Source organism: Eptatretus burgeri, chromosome 11, assembly GCF_056783735.1.
Source record: "Eptatretus burgeri isolate ZD-2024b chromosome 11, Ebu_testis_v1, whole genome shotgun sequence".
NCBI lineage: Eukaryota > Metazoa > Chordata > Myxini > Myxiniformes > Myxinidae > Eptatretus > Eptatretus burgeri.
In genome coordinates, this window is record NC_140971.1 from 10,746,574 (window position 1) to 10,768,878 (window position 22,305).

A 22,305-nucleotide genomic window follows, 5' to 3' on the forward strand; every position below is an offset into this window, starting at 1 on the left:
ATTGCGCACGCAAAGTGTCGGCACGTGGAACGGCGAACACGTACTTCCAAAGCCACCATTGAGTGTGGCAGTCATTGCCATGTTTCTGATACTCTGAATCAACCTGGATATATCTCGTAATATAGCACTCATCGATTTCCAGTCAGACGTCCGTCGCATTGAAACATCCGATCGTTATTATTACCGACAAGTCTGGTGTAGGCTTGGTGATCCTACCGAGGTTGGTCAAATGAGTACCAGTGTATTGGTAAAGGGGCATTGCATCAGTGGTGCCCCCATACTCGGTAGCAGTGGTGATGCACTGTTTATCATAGCCAGTTGAAAGCATCAAATCATGCCACCACAATAAGTGCAAGTATTAAAATTAAATGAGATTATTATTATTATTGTTATTATTATTATTATTATTATTATTATTATTATTATTATTATTATTATCTATGCTACTGAGACTGGACAGAGGTTATGTTTTCACCCCTGTCTGTTTGTCTGTGAGCAGGATATAGCAAAAATTTGCGGACGGATTTGGACGAAACTTGGTGGATGGGTTCAGTGTGTGACCAGAACGAATTGTTTCGATTTTGGTGAAGATCCGGATCTGAATCCGAATCCATATACGTGATCCTTCACCATTGAAAGATAGGGCCAAAAACGATATACATACAGCATATATAGCATGATGTTTCAAAACGTTGTGGATGGTTATGACAAAACTTGGTGGATGAGATGTGTCGGTGATGAGAACAAGCCGATTAGATGTTGGTTAAGGTCCAGATGCAGATTTATTTATTTTTTGTATGCATAGTCGAGGCTCGTTGAAGAGCTGGACTTCGTACGTTGAGCAAATCGGGACACAACAGGACAAAAGTAACAGTTATGAGAGGGGGGGCACCAAGATATAGGCAGACTTGGCCAAGCATTGGGTGTGGGGAGGAATGAGGGTCAGGAGAGAATGCATAGGGTGGACCAGGTGGATCCAGAAGGAAGCTCTCGGGAGGGAAAACTGGAAATTTGGAAGGATGAAGCCCTGAGGTGGGGTGGGTTAATGAGGGTAGAAAAGATCATGGTTTTGAATTGGGGACGATCTGAGATGGTCGTGAACAGCTGTCTTGAAGATGTGGAGGAAAAAAATAATTGAGATCGAAGAGAATGTGGAAATTGAATCCACAGGTGGGAGAAAAGAGGAGCGAATGAGTAGAGATGAGCAGTGGTCCTGGATTGAGGTAGTTTAACCAGAAGGGGGTTGATGGTAGACAATGTGTGACCTGCAGAAACCTGGAGGGTGCGGGTGGGGGGGGGGGGACAAAGGACGGAAAGAGCAGAGGATGCAAGACAAGAAAGGAGGCAGTGGAAGGCAGACACCCCCGACTTGTCTGTGATGGCGTAGTGATAGACCCAAGGAATCGGCTTCATCGCGGGAGATTCCAATAATCTTGAAGGCTTCGGTATCCACAGGATTAAGATGAGTGATGTGTGAGGCAAGGGTGCCAGCCCAAAGGGGAGAACAGTACTCCATCAACCTCCGGATGAAGACCTTGTCGATGGATCGGAGTTCAAGAAAGATCATGGCTTATAGTATGACCCAGGAGTTTGAATGACTGAAACGAAGGAGGATTGTTGAGAAAGTAGATTTGGGGGGTTGGGGGGGGGGGGTTGCCAGATGGTCCTTTCAGAAAGAGAGAGAGATAGTGAGAGTATGAGATTTGCAAGGATTGAAAGATGTATTCCAAGTGTTTGACCAGCTTGTGATTATTGTCAGGGTCTGAAGAGAGGGAAGAGGTTGTAGCCTTTCTGTCTGAATTATGAGGGATGTCACAGCAGAGGGTGATGTCATCAGCAAATAGATAAAGGAGATTTTTCCAGAGAGATCATTGATGAACATCAGGAATGGGGGCACTCCAGCCTTGACAGGGAGAGTGGATGAAAGGATTTAATTGAGTTGGCTATGAGAGCAGAAAAACTCAGGAAGCTATGTGTGGAGTTGGCCCTGGATTCCATAGGCAGGCAGTTTGGAGAGTAAGGTGGGATGCCACACTGTATCAAAAGCACGTGATATGTCCAGAGAGACTGCCCTGATCTCATGCGTGACATTGAGGGCCTCCACCATTGTTGGGAGAGGAGAAGCAGCATGTCCTAGGTGGAGTGGCCTGGTCTGAAATCAACCAAATTGGTGATCTGAGATGAGGTCCTTGGAGAAAAGGAATCGGTTCATATCAACTGCGATGATGGATTCCATGACCTTGCTTATAATTGGAAGTAAGCTGGCAGGATGATATAGTTGAGGGGGTGATGTGGAAGTTGATTCCACAGGCTGGAATCCAGCCTATCATTGGGATACAAAATGTAAACGTTTCAGCCGAGCGGAGGTATGCCCTCTACCGAGTGCCGTTCTAGTTACATTTGGTATCGGCAACCTCATAAGCCGTGCAAGCCAATTGCGGCGAGCTGCCGTCATTGGTAACGAGAATGGGACTGCATTCACCGTGGTGCTTTCAAACATGTTTCTAACCTATACAGTGTAACCTGCAACAAAACTTTGGTGATCTTATCCTATAATGGGTTCGAAGTTTGATCCTTGTTGGATTGGTTCTATTGCTGGGCCAAAAGTGGACGGTCTCATGGAGTGCACTGTTGTTTTGAAAGTGGAAATAAATCCAGCGATACCATCTAATCGTGTCGATGTAAAATATCCCATTGTACCTTTCACATGGAGGTGGTGAACTTGGACATAATCCTCATACAAGGTATAAATCAACTTAGGGTAAAATTAGACAACTTTGTCAAGTTGATCTCATGGCCGCCAAGACTGCGAGACGAAGCCATAAGCCGTGCAGTGCACCCCAGACAATGGACTCGGCTCGCCAGGTAGTGAATCGTGGTTAAAGGGGAACCCAATTGCAAAATTGTTTTTTTTTTTCCTTCCTGAAAACCATTGAAAATAATTAATCACGGTCTAATTTGAAGGGGAATAAACCTTGAAATTCCTTTTCCAATCTTAAAGTGTCAAAAAAAGTCCGAGAGTGTCGATTTTTTTTCAATTTTACCAGCGACGTTGCATCTTAAAGCCATCTTGATGCGAATGGTGGCTTTGCACAGAGAAACGGTGTATTTCGAGCTTGGATTCCGATACTCATCACACCGTCGTCAGCATCTTTGAAGGTTCTCAGAATATTGGAACTGATCATTGGGGTTTTGAAGAAACGGTTGGAGACAAGATTAGTGATGGAGACGCTTTCGGGGGAATTGTGGAGCCGAATCGTTTTGAGCCTTGTGCGAGCGATTTCAGAGGAAGAAGGCGTAAGTGTCGGTGAAGATGAAAACGCCGGTCGCATGATCACTACAGATTGGTAGGTTTTGTCTTTTTTCTGTTTGATTGACGGTTTATAAGGGAGGCATTTTGTATCAATTGATAAGTCGGTTATATTACTCCAGCAGAAATACCCGTCGTCGCCCAACAGCCGACACTGCTCAGGCACACTCGGACACGGCAGACAAAATGGGCGATGGATGCTTTGTCCCACCTTCGCAGGTTGACCAGGTGTTTTGTAGGTTACAGGATCCTCTCGTTTCATACTTTTGCGGGATGCCATTTGTGTCTGTGTTCGTGTCATATTCGTGCTGTCTTGCTGTGTCGTGCCGTGTCAATATCCTTCCCCAGAGGATGGGGGAGTGGTGTTGGGGGGAGAGTGGGTCTGGGGTGGTTGGGGGTATTGTGGGGGAACAGTGGAGGGATGGTGATGGGTATTGTGGGGGTGATGGTTGATGTGGGATTGTGGAGGGGGGAGTGGTGCTGGGATTGTATGATGAAGGGGAGGGGGGACTCTGAAAGTTTTAGTATCGTTGGTGAAAACTTCTTGGAGGAGTAGATGATACATACATACGTACATACATACTTTCTCTCCGCTATAAATAGACAATGGTACATTTAATTTGTAGAAATTTGTATTGATAATTTTTTTTCCAAGTGCTCTTGTGGTAACTGATGGGCAATGGCAACAGGTGTTTGATTCACTACTCAAACTGTCCATGTACATGTGCTGGTAGCTGGGTGGAGATGGTCGTGGTTTCGAGTGATGGCTGTTTCTTCTGCTTAATCGTGGGTATGGCATCCTCTGTTTCAATTGTGGTGGATAACCGCAACATGTAGCCATCTCTATTGTTTGATAACGGTGCTCCGTAACATGTTCTGAACACAACACCAAACATTTTGTCGGTACGATCCACACTTGGGTATTTCAGACAAACCTCGTCCAATTTCTGGCACGCTTCGGGTCTTTTGGCCATTAGTATACCACGGAACCATCTCGGTTTGTATTACGATACAAACACCATAATGCATTGACTCGGTGTACTTATGGAAAAACGAATTTGCCGTTTAAGTTAAATTGTGCTGCGTTGTCACCCGGAGACGGTACGGATAAGATGCTCCACGTCCTGATTCGACTTCACGGCTCTTCTGAAGAAGACGAAACTTTCGACTTTGAATCACAAATTTACCTTTATAAATCAAAGACCCATCATTTCTATTTTGTAGGGTATCGATGGATAGATTAGCGTCGAGGTGGTCTGAGCGTTTGCGTTCTCCTTCACAGCCGTTCGATTACGCGAGTCGAGCCCGAAGGCTTTGCAGCACACATCAGACGGACCAGGAGCTCATGTTGCTGTGGTCGTAGATGTTGTGCACGACCTGTGCAGTCTTCGCTTGTTTTGGACAACTTTGTTCGAATTTAATTCTCGAAAAAAATTGGAAAGTGCTTTTAACTGTCGAGTCGATTACATTTGATATGAGAATGAATCTATATTGAAGTACATCTGAATGCGGACGCAAACCACTACTGAATGACCTTTTTTTAGATCCTCATGGAGGATCTCTAAGTCTTACTCACATTGTTGTTCTTCATCTTCTTCTTGTGGACTTTTTTGTTTCACAGCCTACAGTTTTCATCAAAACTTCCTCAAACTTGGCATATATATGTAAAAATACCCTGCGCAGTATAGTATGGTGTACCACTTTTGCAAAAGTAGTTGCTGGAATGAAGCACTATGTGCCTATCGATTCCACTAGTGAAGTTAAGTGGTCGATCAAAGTTTGAAAATTTTCCCGCCTTTTTTGACCGCGGGCCGCCATTTTGAAATTTCAGGAAAAATGCATATTTTTGGAAATAATATTGATTTTTGAATATTTTTAAATATATATTTCTCTGTGTTTAGATGGCCGAATGCACTTCAGTAGGCACCATTATGATAGCAAGTACCCGTAAATATTATTCACAAACTTATCCCGACATTTTGAGAAAGGGTTGCCATTTTGGAAATTCAGTAAAAATCGTATATTTTGTGTATATCTGATGAAATATATATTTTTTATTCTTTGTGTACTTGCAGATAAACCTTGACTGATCAATGGTCAGAGCCCCTGTGGCTATGTGGGACAAGTTCGCTAGTTACAGGAAATTTTTCAAAAGTGCTAATTCTTTGCGTGTCGTTAATGATCTAGCTCAATGAGGAATTAAGCTAGTGTCTGACTTTATTCATATGTGCAATGATGAGAAACAACGTCAAGCATTGCTGCAGTGTGTGGAAGAGCACAGGAAGCTTTACCCAGACTACACAAAACAAACGCAATATTCTCTCTAAGATATCTGTGTAGTTACTTGTTTGCTAGATTGTTATGTTGTCATATATGAAAACCATATCACTAAAAACATATTTGGTTGTTCTCATAATTAATTGATCATGCTCTCATTTGTCATTAATAATGTCTTTATGAAAACGCTATTACTGATATTCTGTAAATGCCGAACAATGTGCCGTGCAATAATTGTCAAAATATGGGATTTTCAGTGAAATTCCAAAATGGCAACTCCTCCAAATGGCGGGACAAGTTTGTGAATACTATTTATGGGTACTTACAATCATACTGGTGCCTACTGAAGTGCATTCGGCCATCTAAACACAGAGAAATATATTTTAAAAAATATTCAAAAATCAATATTATTTCCAAAAATATGGATTTTTCCTGAAATTTCAAAATGGCGGCCCGCGGTCAAAAAAGGCGGGAAAATTTTCAAACTTTGGTCGATCACCTAACTTAACTAGCGGAATTGATCGGCACATCGTGCTTCATTCCAGCAACTACTTTTGCAAAAGTGGTATATCCTACTGCGCAGACAGTAACCATCTCCGATTTTGAAAATTCCTCCAAGAAAAAAAGTTATGACGTCAAAATATCTCCGCTAATGGAAACCGCCTAAAAAATTATCTCCGAAACTAGGCAAGATTTTTAAAATTCTGTTTGCGGGAATCGAACAGGGCATTAGCAGAGATGAATTACCGCACATATGGTACATCACTATGACGTCATATCAATTTTTATGACGTCATTCCTATTTTTTGACATTTTTTGTTTCACAACCCAGAGTTTTCATCGGATCTTCGTGAGACTTGCCATGTATATGCAGAAAGCCCACGCGCAGGTAATAACCATCTCCGATTTTGGAAATTCTTCCTAGAAAAAAGTTGACGTCATAATATCGCCGCTAATGGAAATCGCCTCTTCCATTATCTCCGAAACTAGGCAAGCTGTTTGAATTTTGTTTGCGGGAATCAAGCCGGGCATTAGCACAGATAATTTATCGCAAACCTGATACATCACAATGACGTCATATTTGTTTTTATGACGTAGTCATTAAGAGGACGAGGATCTTAGCTCATTTCAGCTTGTTTTTTTTTCTTCTTCCAATTAATAAAAAGGGTACATTTATTAATATTTTAATTTAAAATTTGGGGCCACAGAAGGAGCGTTCATGTTGCGGTCCTTGTCAGGCTTTTGCCTGCGAATCCTTCTATGATGCCACACCGACCTATCAAATATAATATTTTTGATCTGAACAAGAGAGTGCTCTATAACATCTTCTTCTTGCATATGGCAGATTGGCTGCCAGGGAGCCATCATTTTTTTGGGGGCATAGATGTGCTGTGTTCTGGTCAGGTCAGGTCAGGTTGGATCTGTGACCAGGTCAGGTTGGATCTGTGACCTGCTACAGGTACCATGTAAACCTGTACTAACCTGTTCCATGGTCGGGTTGTCGGCGACAAAACCGTCTCCCCCAACAGGTTTTGTGGTGAGGAGGGTGTTTGGATATGGACACCCAGCAGGATTAAAAGCAAAACCTGTCAAAGGGCGGAGGAGCTCCTTGTGAGCCAACGGTCATCCGTATCTAGTGCCCAACTGTGTCTGCGGACGTCCTCCTGCAGTTGGGTTACTTTTTATTAGGAGGTTGGTGGCAGGATTTGCACTCCGGCCACCGTAAAACCCTTCATTCCACAAAACGCAAAAACGCAAATAAATCTGAAAACCCACTCCGTGGGAGTACCTCCTGTGCAGCTTCCCTTCGCAGGGCAGCTCACCGGATGACGGGATTGGGGCAAAGCCTTCGCGACCCCCAATCTTTGATGTTAGGAGGGAAACCACGGGGTAACATCCCTGGGTCATATTGCGGGAGAGTGTGTCGGAGTGGTGCTGAGGTGTCGTCCACCAGACGGCGGTCTCCTTGGGTTAACCTGAGGCGGTCCCTTCGGGTGGGTGCCTGAAATGTCCTATCCCGAAGAGAGCATGATCACCTGTCTCTGTTATCATCTGAGCTCAAGTGCTTGGACATCAGGATTGCAGCTCTCTCTGAGGTTCGGAGACCGGATTGCGGCGAGATAATGGTGGGTGGTTACACCTACTATTGGTCTGGTCTCTCTGATGGTTACCATACCCAAGGAGTTGCTGTAGCTGTGTCCAATAAGCTGACCCCAATGATAATTAAGGTAACACCGGTCAACAAGCGTATTATTAGATTAAGGATTCGTCACTCCTTAGGTGTCATTTACCTGGTCTCTGTTTCTGCTCCGACTGAGGCGAGTGATCTCACCGTGAAGGATGCATTCTACGCCATGCTCGAGTCTGTGGTTGATCAGTGCCCCAGACGAGATACACTTCTAGTCTTGGGGGATTTCAATGCATCGACTGGAACTGATAGGGATGGTTATGAGGTGTGTATTGGTCCCCATGGGTCAGGAACTATGAACCAGAATAGCACTAAGTTCCTTGACTTTGCAAGAAGTCATGGACTTAGGGTGGCTGGTTCATGGTTTCAGCGCCCACAAGCTCATCGCTGGACTTGGTATTCCAACACTGGCGGTGTGGCAAAGGAGATTGACCATATCCTCGTTGACGGTCGTTGGAGGATGATCCAGAACTTCAGGGTCTACCGGAGTGCTCAGTTCCTCAATACTGACCACAGGCTTGTTGTAGCAACTCTAAAGCTGCACCTTAAATCCTGGAGAATGGTACCATCCCAGCCTCGGCTGGATGTTGGCAATCTCAGGGATGAGAGAGTAGCTGAGGAGTTTGCGAACAGGCTGAGTGGACACTTGGGGGGTCTGGGTGCTTTGGGGGGTCCTGAAGAGTTGTGAAGTGCCTTCAAGACCACCGTCCTTGATGTTGCCGGTGGATGTCTTGGAACTCACCACAGGGCAAAGAAGAATTTTGTCTCTCAAGGGACACTGGATACCATTTACCAGAGTCGCAGGGCCAGGCTGAATGGCAGAGCTGAGCTGTTCAGGGAGCTGAGGCGTAAAACTGTACGTGCACTGAGGGTGGACAAGGAGGCCTATGTGCGAGGAATGTGCAAGGAATCTGTGAGGGGATAGAGCATCACCTGTGGACAGGTGATTCTCGTCCCACTTACAGGGGAATTCGCGCATTGCGTTCATCCAAGCCCATCCCTCGGAGCACTGCAGTTCGAGCAGAGAGTGGTAGGCTCTTGACAGAGGAGTCTGAAGTGAAGGCCCGCTGGCCCGGTTACTTTGAGCGGTTGTACCAGGCTGATCCCCCAGCTGTCGAGTTGGACGTCAAGGGTGTTACAATCCCGTTGCTGACCCTCGAATCAACTGTGGTCCACCTTCGCTTGTGGAAACACGGGCTGCGGTGAACCGGTTGAAACGGGGCAAAGCTCCAGGGATCTGTGGCATCCATGCTGAACTTCTCAAGGCTGGTGGAAATGCTGCACTCGTGTCATTGCATGCAGTTTTGTGCTCTGCCTGGAACACAGGCATCATCCCAACTGATTGGAAGAGGGGCCTTGTTGTTCCTCTCTGGAAAGGGAAGGGTGATCGCCAAGACTTCAACAACTACCGAGGGGTGACGCTGCTCTCAGTGCCGGGCAAGGTCTTCGCTCGGATAATTCTTGATAGGGTTCGCCACCATCTGCTTGAGCACCAGCGTCCATAGCAGTCAGGCTTTACACCAAAGAGGTCAACGATTGACCGTATCCTTGCTCTTCGTGTCCTCACCGAACGCAGACGAGAGTTTCGGCAGGGGCTGCTTGCAGCTTATGTTGATCTCTGTAAAGCGCTCGATTCAGTGAATCGGGATGTCCTCTGGAGGATTCTTGGTCTTCGTGGGGTGCCACCAAAACTGATCGATCTGATGTCTGAACTCTACTCTGGTATGAGAGTGCTGTGAAGTGTGGTGGTACCATCTCTGACTTATTTCCAGTTGTTACTGGAGTTCGTCAGGGATGTGTACTTGCCCCCACACTTTTCAGCACTTGTATGGATTGGATTTTATGGAGAATGTCGGAGAGATCAAGCTGCGGTGCATCGTTTGGGAATGTCAAGATCTCGGACCTTGATTTTGCAGATGATGCAGTCATCTTTGCGGAGACTTTAGATATCCTTTTGGAGGCCCTCGAGGTGCTGAATGAGGAGTCGGAGCCGCTGGGATTACGGGTTTCTTGGGTGAAAACTAAGATCCAGGCTTTCAATGACATCTTGGATGCTGCTGTCCTGTCTGTGTCTGTTTGTGGTGAGGATGTTGAGGTCGTGGAGAGATTCACTTACCTTGGCAGTGATATTCATGTCTCTGCTGGCTGTGAGTCAGAGGTCAATAGACGTCTGGGTCGGGCCTGGGGAGTTATGGATTCACTGGATCATGGGGTGTGGCGCTGCCGGTACCTGTGCGGGAGGACGAAAGTTCAAGTCTTCAGGTCCTTGGTACTTCCAGTCTTGCTCTATGGATGCGAGACTTGTACTGTGACCAAGGATCTGAGACGGAGACTTAATTCCTTTGGTACCAGGTCTCTTTGGAGAATCCTTGGCTATCGCTGGTCGGATTTTGTGTCCAACGAGCGGTTGCTGAGAGAGACTCGGATGAGATTTGTTACTTGCATAGTCCGTGAGCGTCAGTTGCGGCTGTATGGACATGTGGTTCGTTTTCCTGACGCTGATCCTGCTCACCAGATTCTCTCAGCGAGGGAGTCTCATGAGTGGAGGAGGCCAGTGGGCCGACCATGTGCCTCATGGTTGCAGCAGGTCGACCATCATCTCAAGGAGATGGGGATGGGCCTGGCATCTGCCTGGGGGATGGCCAGATGGAGGCCCCTCGAGTACCGGCGAAAAGTGGACGCAGCGACACGCTGTTCTGGCACATGCTCCCATACCTAACCTGACAGCTGTGCCGCTGATGCTATGCCCCTCTACCAGTACGCTGGTACTCATTTTGTCAACCTGAGAAGGATGACAGGCTGAATCAACCCCACCTGGTGTTAATTCATTGGCAAGCACGGCTCAAACTCAGGACCCTAAGATTCCAAGCCATGCACCCTCACTGCTGTCAACGCCAGGCTTGCTACATAACAAGAATCGAGAAGCTTTTAGGATCCATCCAAGAATCCCCGATATGACACTTGCGACAGAGACCCCATGATCAGTATGGCAGTGCTGTTCTTGTTCACAGCAGAGTTTCTATTGACAAGTCCTCCATGTCAGAGCTTGGTAACATTGAAGTCATTCCCATCCAGCTTATGGGGATCTCTGTAAGTGCAGTCCATAAGCCACCTAATGAGGAGTTCTCTTTCCTAGATGGTTTTCCAGATAATTATGTTGATGTGGTGATGAGTGACTTCAACAGCCTTCGTGTTCTTTGGAGATACTCAGAAACAAACGATGATAAGGGAATTAGTTGAAAACTGGTCAGATGCAAGAACAGCTGTCCCTCATTCATGATGCAAAGTTTTATGAAATTCCTTCAACAGCAGCAGATGAAGACATGGTCATAATCCGGACCTGGTGTTTTCCTCAAACTGCTTTGCCAACCAATGCGAGAAAATTGTCCTGGACTTTGATTCCAAACTCCCAACACTGACGTCTTGGAATCAAAGTCCATGCAGTGGTTGCCCCTCGTGCGGTTCCCTTCTGCCGACATTTCATCCTGAAAAAGGCAAACTAGGAGAAATTCTCAATACACCCGGACGCTGCAATCGAAGACCTCCCAGCTTCCCCCACTAAGGCACTAACTTTGATGTTTGTTCTGGATACGATGACTGGGTCCTCTCGGACCATTATCTTGAGAGGCTGTCAGACAAATTACATCCCAAGACTGTCACAGGATGCTAAGGAACTCCACAAGGACTATACCAACTGCTTCCAGACTAATCCCTTTGGGAATCATACCCTGGAATCTGAAGAGAGACTGATCAATGCCATATCAGAGAAGTGGCAAAATAAGTGACAAGAGCTGATTGAGTCGACACATCTGACGCACAGTGGCAGAAAATTCTGAAAGACCATAAATATGCTGGGAAATGACTTCATGAAAGCGCAACCTCATGTGAGATCACAGCAGACCAAGCCGCTCACCAGTTCCTCATGGAGAGCCGAGAAAACTCAGGCCATCGCCCTTGTAGAATTAAACTTCCAAGGCCTGCTAATGATGACCAGGAGGACTCAAACTTCACCAGACTTTTCACCATGAGTGAACTCTGACTTGGCATCAGTGATGACACGCAACAAAGCTGCCGGACATGACATCCTCTGTGAACGAATCGAGCACCTCGGACCATTAGCTCTCGAGTGCTTACCAGATATGTTCAACAGGTGCTTGACTCCCAATAAGATCCCAAAGCAGTGGAGACATACAAAAATAGTGTCTATTCCGAAGCTTGGAAAAGATCCTGCTAACACCAAGAGCTTCTGGCCCATGTCCCCGCTGTGTCACACATACAAACGACTCGAGAGACTCTTTATATATATTTTTTAATATCACCAAACCCCCTTTGTGGATCAGCATCTCCTCCCTGAGCAATCAGGTTTCAGACCTGGAAAGTCCTGCACAAGCCAGCTTCTGAATCTCACCCACTTCATTGAGGATGGTCATGAGAAAGGGCTCATACCTGGTGCTGATTTTGTTTTCCTGACTATGGCATACGGCACAGTCAATCATAGGATTCTTGTGCAGAAGTTATTCCAGATAACAAAAGTTGCAAGACTGACAGATCTGATTCAAAACATGCTGGCCAGTTGACATTTCTTTGTGGACCCCAGGGGTAATCACAGCAGATGGTGGAAACAGAAGAATGGTCTATCCCCAGGCAGAGTTCATGCTCCCCTGCTGTTTAATGTCTACACAAATGATCAACACATACACACAAACACCAGAAGTTTCCTCTATGCTGATGATCTCTGCATTGCATCCCAGGATCAATCGTTTGAGAAAGTAGAGCAGTCCCTCACTGATGCACTAGCTGGATTAACCAAATAATACGCCATCAACTACTTGCGGGCTAATCCAGAGAAGACGCAAATTGGTGCCTTTCATCGCAAGAACAAGGATGAAAAACCAAAAGCTGAATGTTCACTCGGATGGGAGAAGGTTGACTCACAACCTCAAGTCAATATACCTTGGAGTTACCCTGGACCGCACCGTCAGCTACGAAGATTATGTGGTTAAGACAAAGGTGAAGGTAGGATCCAGAAACAACATTTTGAGGAAGTTGACCAACTATAAATGGGGAACAGACCCAGGGACCATTTGACTTGCTGCACTCGCTTTGTGATCTTCGGCAGTGGAATATGCTTGTCCTTTATGGGGCCGTTCCTTACATGCTAAGAATATGGATCCAGTCCTTAACACGGCCTGCAGAGCTATTTTTTTTTACGTTTTACAGTGATCAACATAGGCTGCAAGCAGCCCCTGCCGAAGCTCTCGTCTGCGTTCGGTGAGGACCCGAAGAGCAAGGATATGGTCAATCGTTGACCTCTTTGGTGTAAAGCCTGACTGCTCTGGACGCTGGTGCTCAAGCAGATGGGTTACTTCCACCCTTTGGCAGAAGTGGGGATATAATCAAAAGGGCCCAAATGATCCTGACTATGGAGAGGCTCCTCAAACAATGGAGCATCTCCGAAATTGCCCTCTCACACTCGAGTCTTGCAGTCCAAAAGATCTGAAGGCTCTCAACTCGTATGCCAGAGCCTGTGTTTTGCAGTGGCTAGAAAAAGTGGAGCGACACAAAAAATTTGAAGATTAAAAAAAATCTGTTTTTAAATTTTTCAACAGAAAACACCAAAGAGTGTCGGTACAAACCTATCTTCTTTTTCTTCTTCTTGTGAATGGCAGCTTAGCTGCCGGGGTCGCTATCATTTCTTGGAAGCGTGACTGTCGCTGATGCAGTGCCCCTCTACCAGTACACACTGGTACTCATTTTGCCGACCTTGGAAGGATGACAGGCTGAGTCAACCCAATGGTGTATTAATTCAGCGGCCAACGGGGACCGAGGATCCCAAGCTGCCACCCGAACCACGAAGCCAACACCAGGCTACACACAAACCTATGAATAATGATCAATAGATCCATGACCCAGACGTAGCAGAGAAAGGTAGATATTGTAAGGATGATTGTCTCGTAAAATGTTTGTGAAAATATTACCGAGAAAAACAAATGTTATCAAAGAGAGTTATTGACGTTTATGTATGGGTCACAAACTTGATCATCGATAGCAGCCATTACCCTTCAGGAATGGTCTGTCTCCCATATCTACCACCATTGATATTAACTGAGCCTTGGAATTCTTCCACAGAAACATGACCTCCCTTATGCAAAGATTCATCCCATCTCATCTTCAGTTATCACACCCATCCTCCCACCAATGGTGCACTGAATGTTGTGGGCACATCCAACAGAAAGCAACCTTAAATCATTCCAAAAGCCCGCAACAAATGTTTGTCCGCTCTCAGGAGAGCCAAAAGTTAACATCTGTCCAACCTCAAGATTGAACATTCAAACTTGTCTCCCTCCTCAAAACCTGGTGGCACCTTGTTCAGCCTGTCTCTGGAGTACGCTCCCCCTACTACCCATCCCTCACTTCATGTGGCACCGCAGCAAATTCCGCTCATGAAAAGGCTGACTGCCTCAATTGTGTGTTTGCTTCCAAATCCTTTGTCCCCAACCCCTTGCTCTCTGTGCCCACCTTACCCTGTCATACCCAACTGCTCCTCGACTCCATGTCTCTAGCACCTGACAAGGTGGAGTGACCCAAGGCAGTGTTCTGGGCCAAATCCTATTCCTAATCTTCATCAACGATCTCTCTGACTCTTGAAAATCTTCTTTATCTCTTTGATGATGACTCCACCCTCTGCCAAAACAACCTCCATCCTTGAGATAGGCAAGCAACAGCCTTTTCCCTTTTGCACAACTGGATAGAGTCACAAACCGGTCAAGCACTTTGAATGTGGCTTTCAATCTTGAGAAAGCCCAAATAGTCACTCTTTCTCTCTCCAAAAGTACTGTCTGGCAAATCCTCCCATCTATTTCTTAACGATCCACTTGAAGTTCAGTCACTCAAATTTTTGGGTCTCATGATCAACCATGATCTTTCTTGGTCAAACCACACCTCTAAGTTGACCTTCAAAGCCAGTTGCTGACTGGGCATCGTCTGTCGTGCAAAGTCCTTCCTTGGCACACCTGTACTTTTATCCACCTACAAGGCCTTCATCTGCAGCTTGATGGAGTACTGCTCTACCCTTTAAGCTGGCCCCCTGCCTCACACTCCATTTAGCTTGATGCCGTGGAAACCAAGGCCCTCAAGGTCATTGGGATCTCCCGTGATGAAGTTGAATCTGTGGGTCTGTCACCTTCATATCACAAACAGGGCAGTGGTCACCCTGAGTTCTACCACCTCCTTTCTGATGTTGCACCCTCTGCTATGTCCATGCTCTGCCTTCTCCCCCCAATATTTTTGCAGGGTGAACAAGGTTGACCAACAACCCCCTTCTGGTGAAACTCCAATAATCCAGAATCACTGCTCTCCTCTACTCATTAGTTCCTCTTTTCTCCCACCCGTGGAACCAACTTCCTCAATCTGTTCAGTCCCATTCTTCTCTCCATTGTTTCATGACATCTGTTCACCACTACCTCATGCCATCCCCCATCCATACTCATGATCGCTTGTACCCCAAATGACCCCATTCCCATGCACTCTCCTTTTCCTGGTTATTGTGATTCTTCTCCCTCTCCCTCACCCCTGTTTGTTTGTTAATTGTCAGTTGGTTTGTTCCTTTCCTGTTTCAACCCCACCTTCACCTTCCTCTGCTTGCTGTGTTTCATTCAGCTTGTGTGCAGCTTGTTTATCCCCATGTGTCTCCTCCCTCTCCCCTTGATCCCACTCTCATCTCAACTCTGCTGTTGGTGTTTCCCCTTTTCCATTTTGTTCCCTTCCATTCTCCTGTAGCTCTTCCACGAGCCTCGATCATGTATAGCAAAAAAACCCCCAAAACGACTTGGTCTTCCATGGAAGTTACTCACCCAAATACGAACAGAGCTTGATTATGCTGAGCTGTTGTGATCTGGTGGGGTTCTCTTTTCGTGCATTCAGGCAAATCGTACAAGCGAAGCTCAGTTATGTTGATGCACTGTACAGAGAAATACAATTCACTTGGGCACCCTGCATGGAAGGCCAGGTTTTCTTTGTTTGCATGATCGAGGCGCATGGAAGAGCAATGGTAACCACAATGTAAGGGAACAAAATGGAAAGGGGGTTGGGGGGAGGGAAACAACAGCAGAGTAGAAGTGAGAGTGGGATCAAGGGGAGAGGTAGAGTGGAAGGACACACGGGGGTGAACAAGCTACACATAAGCTGAATGAAATACAGCAAGAAGAGGAAAGCGACAGGTGGTAATGAAACAGAAAACGGAACAAAGCAACGGACAACTGATGAACGAAAAGAGGCGAGGGAGAGGAGGAAAATAAATCACAATAATCTGGTAGAAGGGAGTGCTTCGGGAAGAAGATATCATGAATATAGGTACAGGTGATGTATGAGGTAGTGATGAACAGCTGTCTTGAACCAGTTGAGAAAAGGCAGAGAATGGGAGATAATAAGAGAACGAAACTAGAGAGTTCATAGAACACCTTACCACATGCAGTCTTGATAACCCTACTTCTTCGTATGCAGCACAAGGCTGTGTGCGGGTTGAATCATTGGCTGAGGGTGCGGCTGTGCCACTAACGCAATGCCCCTATTACCAGTACGTCGGTACTCATTTTGCCAACCTTGGTAGGATGACAGGCCGAGTCAACCCCACCTGGTGGTAATTCAATGGCAGATAGGTGCTCAAAATCAGGACTCTAAGATCCCAAGCCAGCCACCTTAACCGCTAAGCCAAAGCGGTAACATGGGAAGGGTCTTTTAAATTCTTGCTTTGCGTTTCCGAGCACAATCTGGATTAGCTTTGTTCGTGATCTTTGAATAACGGACGCGATGGTAACCGCACGAAGCCGATTGGTGAAACTGAACAATCCAGAGCTGGGACTTCTGTTGGTTTTTTTCGGAGGAACTGATGATTTTGGAACGATAGTTTTTTTTCCGGAAGTTTACCGCCATTGATGCACTGTCTTTTACGCCACTTTATCTAACACGTTGAATTAGTTATTCGTGCCAATTTGTGTCCTTTTACGATGTCCCTAAAAACAGGTACGTTTCCTGTTTGGAATGATTTTTCATTTTTGTTTCATTGCCAGAGAGGCAAACGGACTGTAACAAATACTTTACTCCTCTGCGCGCACGGACGCCCGGGGCGAGATTCCGTCCAAGTTGCCAAATTCAGAGTCAAAGTACTTCGAAGCTGCAGGTTTGTGTTTGTGTTGCGATTCATGTTCCACGGTGTTCAAAATATAAAATTCAATGGAAACCAAGTCGGTCCTCGATCATGGCTTGACGCCTGTCACACCGACACGGTGAACCAATTTGACACGATTGTGTTGGTTTACCCTTTCAAATTTGTGATAGTTCCGCAATACCGTGTGGGATCCAAAAGGCTATGCGTTGTTCGTTTGAAACCGAGTGTTACTCGATGCAATATAATCACCTGTTTATTTTTCACATCCTCGTGCTTATATTTGCTGATGTAAAAAATGCAACTGTGCCGGGGTTGATTCATCGTGGCACGCCGGTGGTTTAAAGTAAAGGTAAACGAGGTGAACCGCAATTAAACTGCAGTATAAATATTTTTTTTTTGGAAATGCTAACAATGAAACGCATGACAACTTGCAGGTTTTTCTTTTCCACAGGAGTCGAGGTTCATGGAACAGGACAAGATCACGCAGCGTGGTGCATTCACTCGATGGAGGATTGGAGTCAAAACATGGTCGACGAATGCACAACGGTATGTTCAGATTTGTTCCCCTCCACGGGACAAAGCCATCGCATCACTCGGCTTTGTGTTGACTGTGTCGGCGTTTTCCTGTTTCACCTTATTGGCGAATAACACCTTGTAAGTGGGAGAGTCGATGCTCATTTATTGAAAGGGCACCACCAGGTTTCGCCTCCGCGCTTGGTTCTCTGACTCGAGCCTTGCCCCGAGGAGATTGCTGCACACGGTGGTGACTTCCTTTCTATTTCACCATGTATTTACCTAATGGTGTTTTCTGATTACTGTGGCATCTGCTTCTAAAGGAAGAATTGTGTGGGAATGAGTTTTAGTTGAATGATATCAGTAATCGGGACAAAGAAATGATAATAAGGCAAAAAAAAAATGTTATTTTCGGATTTAAAAGGATGAAGCCAAGGACCCTGAAACGAGTTCCAAAACTATCTGTGATCGATTGTACAAGTTGGGTCACCTGATCAAAATCAGGTTACTTGGACTTCAACAAAACATGAAGAAGATTGTTGTTTGCAGCTGAAGAAAAGAAATTAACTCATGAATGCAACATGGCAATGATGGGCCGAATGGCCTCCTCATTTCCTTGTTCAAGGTCAAATAGAAGCGTGCGACCGCTCTTTACTCTCACTGTATTCCTACACACGGGCTTGCAGGATGACCTTCGGGGATGCACACTTGCCTCAAAGCTATCTAGCTTGGATTTGAATCCCGAACCAACTATAAACTGTCATCCCGGTGTTCCACTGGCAGGGTGATTACATCAATGTGTGTGCCGTCTCTTGGATGGACGTTGAACTGGGCGTACCATCTTCTGGCATTAGTTGGTGGACGTTAAAGATCCCACGGTGTCCTTCGTGTAGAGTAGGCGAGCGCCGGAATCCTGGCCAAATTCCAAATTGCTGCCATAACGACTGCTGGCAAAACAATGCAAACCACCCAGCATGACCCTTGCTCAGGAGCTGCATCAGCACCACCGACGCTCTGTGAAGAGTATGGTATGAGAGAGACACAGACACAGACACAGACACAGACACAGACACACATTTGACGTTTTTTTTCTTCTTTATTGCAAGGAGGTTCAATTCTTCATTTGCAAAAGAAACATTGACACAGGTATCAAAAACAACAGGCAAGCAAACATGAAAGGGGAAGGGAAAGGAAACATGAAAGGGAACAAAGAAGCAATGGTTAGAAATTATAAATTAGTTGTAAGAACACCATCAGTCAGGATACATAAAGATTGTTTGACACACTACTGTTGTTTGAACAAGGCAGGATCATGGGTTTCAAACTCGAAATGGATGTGAGATGTAAACAAAGGCTTTAAAAATGATTAAAACATCATCGGACAAATTGTCAATGTTCTGCAATTTCCGTATCCATCCATCCATCCATCCATCCATCCATCCATCCATCCATTGGGACCATACTCTGTGCAGAGCGTTAGTGCTGCCTAAACAGTCTCCTTGGCTCGTGGGTACAATCCCGGACGGGTCGCCACTCCGACACAGGATACCAGCATGCTGGCACTCATTTTGCCGACCACAGAAGGATGACAGGCCGCGTCAACCCCACCTGGTATTAATTCAACAGCTGAGTGGAATTTGAACTCAGGATCCTCGGATCCCAAGCCCACTACCCGAACCATTAAGCCAACACCAGGCATAATTTCCGTTTCCTCCATAAATAATGGCAAGTTTGCTAAAAGACATTCATATTAACACAATGCCTGTTGTTGGCTTAATGTTTAGCGTGGCAGGCTTTGGATCCTAGGATCCTGAGTTCAAATCACACTCAGCTGTTGAATTAATACCAGGTGGGGTTGGCTCTGCCTGTCATCCTTCCATAGTCGGCAAAATGAGTGCCAGCATGCTGGTATACTGTGTCGGAGTGGCGACCCGTCCGGGATTGTGCCCGATTGCCAAGGAGACTGTTGAGGCAGCACCAACGCTCTGCATAGAGTATGGTCCCAATCTCTTCCTCCTCCTCCTTCATTTTTAGAACCTTTAGCATCGATCATGTCTTGTTTTACATTTTGAGGTTCATTGATATCATTTTTACCTTCGCATTCTGCGAAAGGTTATGTTTTGGTCGGCGTGTATTTATTTATTTATTTATTTATTTATTTGTAATCTTGTGATTCGTATAACTCAAGAAGTATTAAACCGAATTGCATGAAATTTGGTGGGATGATTGGTTATTAGCCAGGAAGCATTCGATTAGATTTTGGGATCGTTCGGGTCAAAGGTCAAGGTCAAGGTCAAGGTCACGAAAAGGTCAAAATCGTTTTTTTATGATAACACGGTCAATTTTTATTAAATTTGCATGCAACTTATGCCAAAATGTTCAGAATTCAACGCCTCATCTTGTGATATGCAATATGACACAATGACGCCCATACTCTTGTTACCGGTTAGGAGTCAAAGGTCAGGGGGGTCACGACCCTGAAAAAATGCGGTTTTTGTCATAACGCGGTCAATTCTTGTCCGCTTTACATGAACCCAGCACCAAAATGTTCAGAATTTAATGCCCAATCTTGTGACACAATGACGTCATAACACATGTCACCGGTTGGGGTAAAATGTCGGGGGGGGGGTCACGCCCTTGAAAAATATGCAGTTTTCGGCATAACTCAGTCAATTCTTATTCGATTTGCATGAAACCAGCATCAAACGAGATTACCTTCTCTTGTTGAAACGTTGTATTCACCGAGCTTGTGAGTGAAGACTCGCCAAAACGACATGAGTTGATTGTTGTTTAGTCCGTAGCCCCCGGAAGTCGGGGGGGGGGGGTCATGACATTATAGATATGTGGTTTGTGTCATAAGACCATTCATATGAAACCAGTTCCCCACACTCATACCAAGAACAAAAAAAGTAGTGGCGGCGAAGGTATGCGCTCTATGAGTGCCCGTTCTAGTCTGTAAATATTTTGTTCCCTTCGATTTGTGAGGGGATGTCAGAGAGACACTTGGACACTTGTGTAACAACAGTGTCTCTGTCCAAGACAACGTTCTTTACCACACTGTGGAGGTTATTTGTGGCTGGTGCTCTTCGTTTTGTGGTTTGCACTGCAGGTTCTTCATTCATGGGGCCATGGCCCTATCCTGCCTCCAAATATACTCTGGCTTGGCAACAGTCTGTGGGGAGCCGGGCAGCGCGCTGGTGACAATGAATTGTGAGCTGTGTCGAAAAGCCATCCCCAGAGGTGTGTGTGTGCGTGCGTGCGGTGGCAGAAATAGTTTGGTTTTATTTACTTAGAATTTGGTGTCTTTTGTCATTAGGGAGGTGGATGGTTTCTTTTGTTTGATTTATTGTTTTAAAATCGAATACCGACCTGCCATTGTTTTTGTAATACATTTGTTTGTTTGATTATCCTTGTTATCGTGCTTTGTTCTGCTCTTGTTATTGTCCATTGACTTGATTCTTGTTTCTTGTTTATTGATTTGGTATGATTATTGTTGTGAATAATTGTTTCTGCCTTATTTTCATTTTGGATTGATGAGCCCTTTTTTTTTTAACCTTTTTAAGAAAAGAAACGAGAGCCACAAGCCTGAAACAAGTGACCGTTGAATGTTCCCTCTCCGGGGTGGACTGCTTTATAAAACTGAGAATGTCATTCTCTTCCTGGAAATGACTGGAGTACAATCCTACGGAGATGGAGGGGGTTGTCGCTCTGCAAAGCTCATGCCTAATAGGTGGAGCCCATGTAAGTATAGCCAGAAGAACCTTTTAAAACATGTACAGTGGCCTGCAGAAGTATGCACCCCCCACCCCCACTCCAAAGTTGTCACACTTTGATATCATCTGAGCTTATTTCATAATGCTTTCAAATCAAACTTAATATATAGAGTCTTCACAAACTACTCCAAAGGGATGAAACTTTAAAAAAAAAGTAGATAAAATGTGAATAAGTTTGATTAACAGAGAAAATCTGATGATTCTCAGTTGTTTAAATATTCAAACCTTTTGCCCAATTTACCGGAAATCACTTCAGGTGTAAATTATTTGTGTGAAAAGTTACAAAATAAGTATAATAAGCTTCACCTGTATGTAATCAGTGGTTTCACTTAAAAATTAAGCTCCCCCACTTATCTAAGGAGTTTTAAGGTGCAACTCACTTGGTCAACCAAATAGACAAACATGAAGACTGAGGAGCTTTCCAAAGAAGTCAAAGATAAAGTGGTGGAGAAGCACCGTTCAGGAGAGGGTTATCAGAAGATTTCAGTCACTCATTTATCTCTTTGAGTACGGTGAAATCCATCATTAAGAAGTGGAAGACGTATCACACCACCCAGACTCTACCCACATCAGGTCGCCCATCCAAACCCAGCAGCCGGGCAAGCAGGAAGCTGGTTCGGGATGTCTCTGTCAATCCAACAATGACTTTGAAAGATCTGCAAGGCTCTGTGTCTCAGATGGGGAGGGTCAGTGTTCATCAATCAACAATATCCTGTTCCTTTCACAAAACTGGCCTCCATGGACAGATGGCAAGGAAGAAGCCATTGATGAAAAGGAAGGATCTAAAAGCTTGGATGTAGTTTGCCAAAAAACCTTATTGATACGTTATGCATATGTCCAACTCGTTAATATACGCATAAAACTGAAAAAAAACATCAATAGTTCAGCGTACCCCAGCGTTTTAGATCAATTTTGATATGTTGCCATACGCTGGCTAAATCGTCAAGGTGTGACAGGGGCTTAACACACAACGCACAGCTAGGGGGCATGAGACAAGAGGGGCGGGAGTGGAAAGGACAAAACAGTGGGGAACATGGGGTATACAAGATGGACATTACAGGGACTTTCAGGAAGGAGA

The 22,305-nt window shown here is 45.3% G+C and overlaps 1 long non-coding RNA gene across 3 annotated transcripts in view; it reads left to right on the forward strand.

Annotated features, from left to right (window-relative positions):
- The first annotated feature begins 17,139 nt into the window (after positions 1-17,139).
- The window catches only part of LOC147016496 (uncharacterized), a 20,971-nt gene continuing 15,805 nt past the window's right edge, over positions 17,140-22,305 (forward strand). For all 3 annotated transcript variants that reach the window (XR_015049069.1, XR_015049070.1, XR_015049071.1), the window contains exons 1-3: positions 17,140-17,487; positions 20,564-20,694; positions 21,018-21,195. This is a non-coding gene — a long non-coding RNA (uncharacterized LOC147016496). The remainder of the gene's footprint in view (positions 17,488-20,563; positions 20,695-21,017; positions 21,196-22,305) is intronic.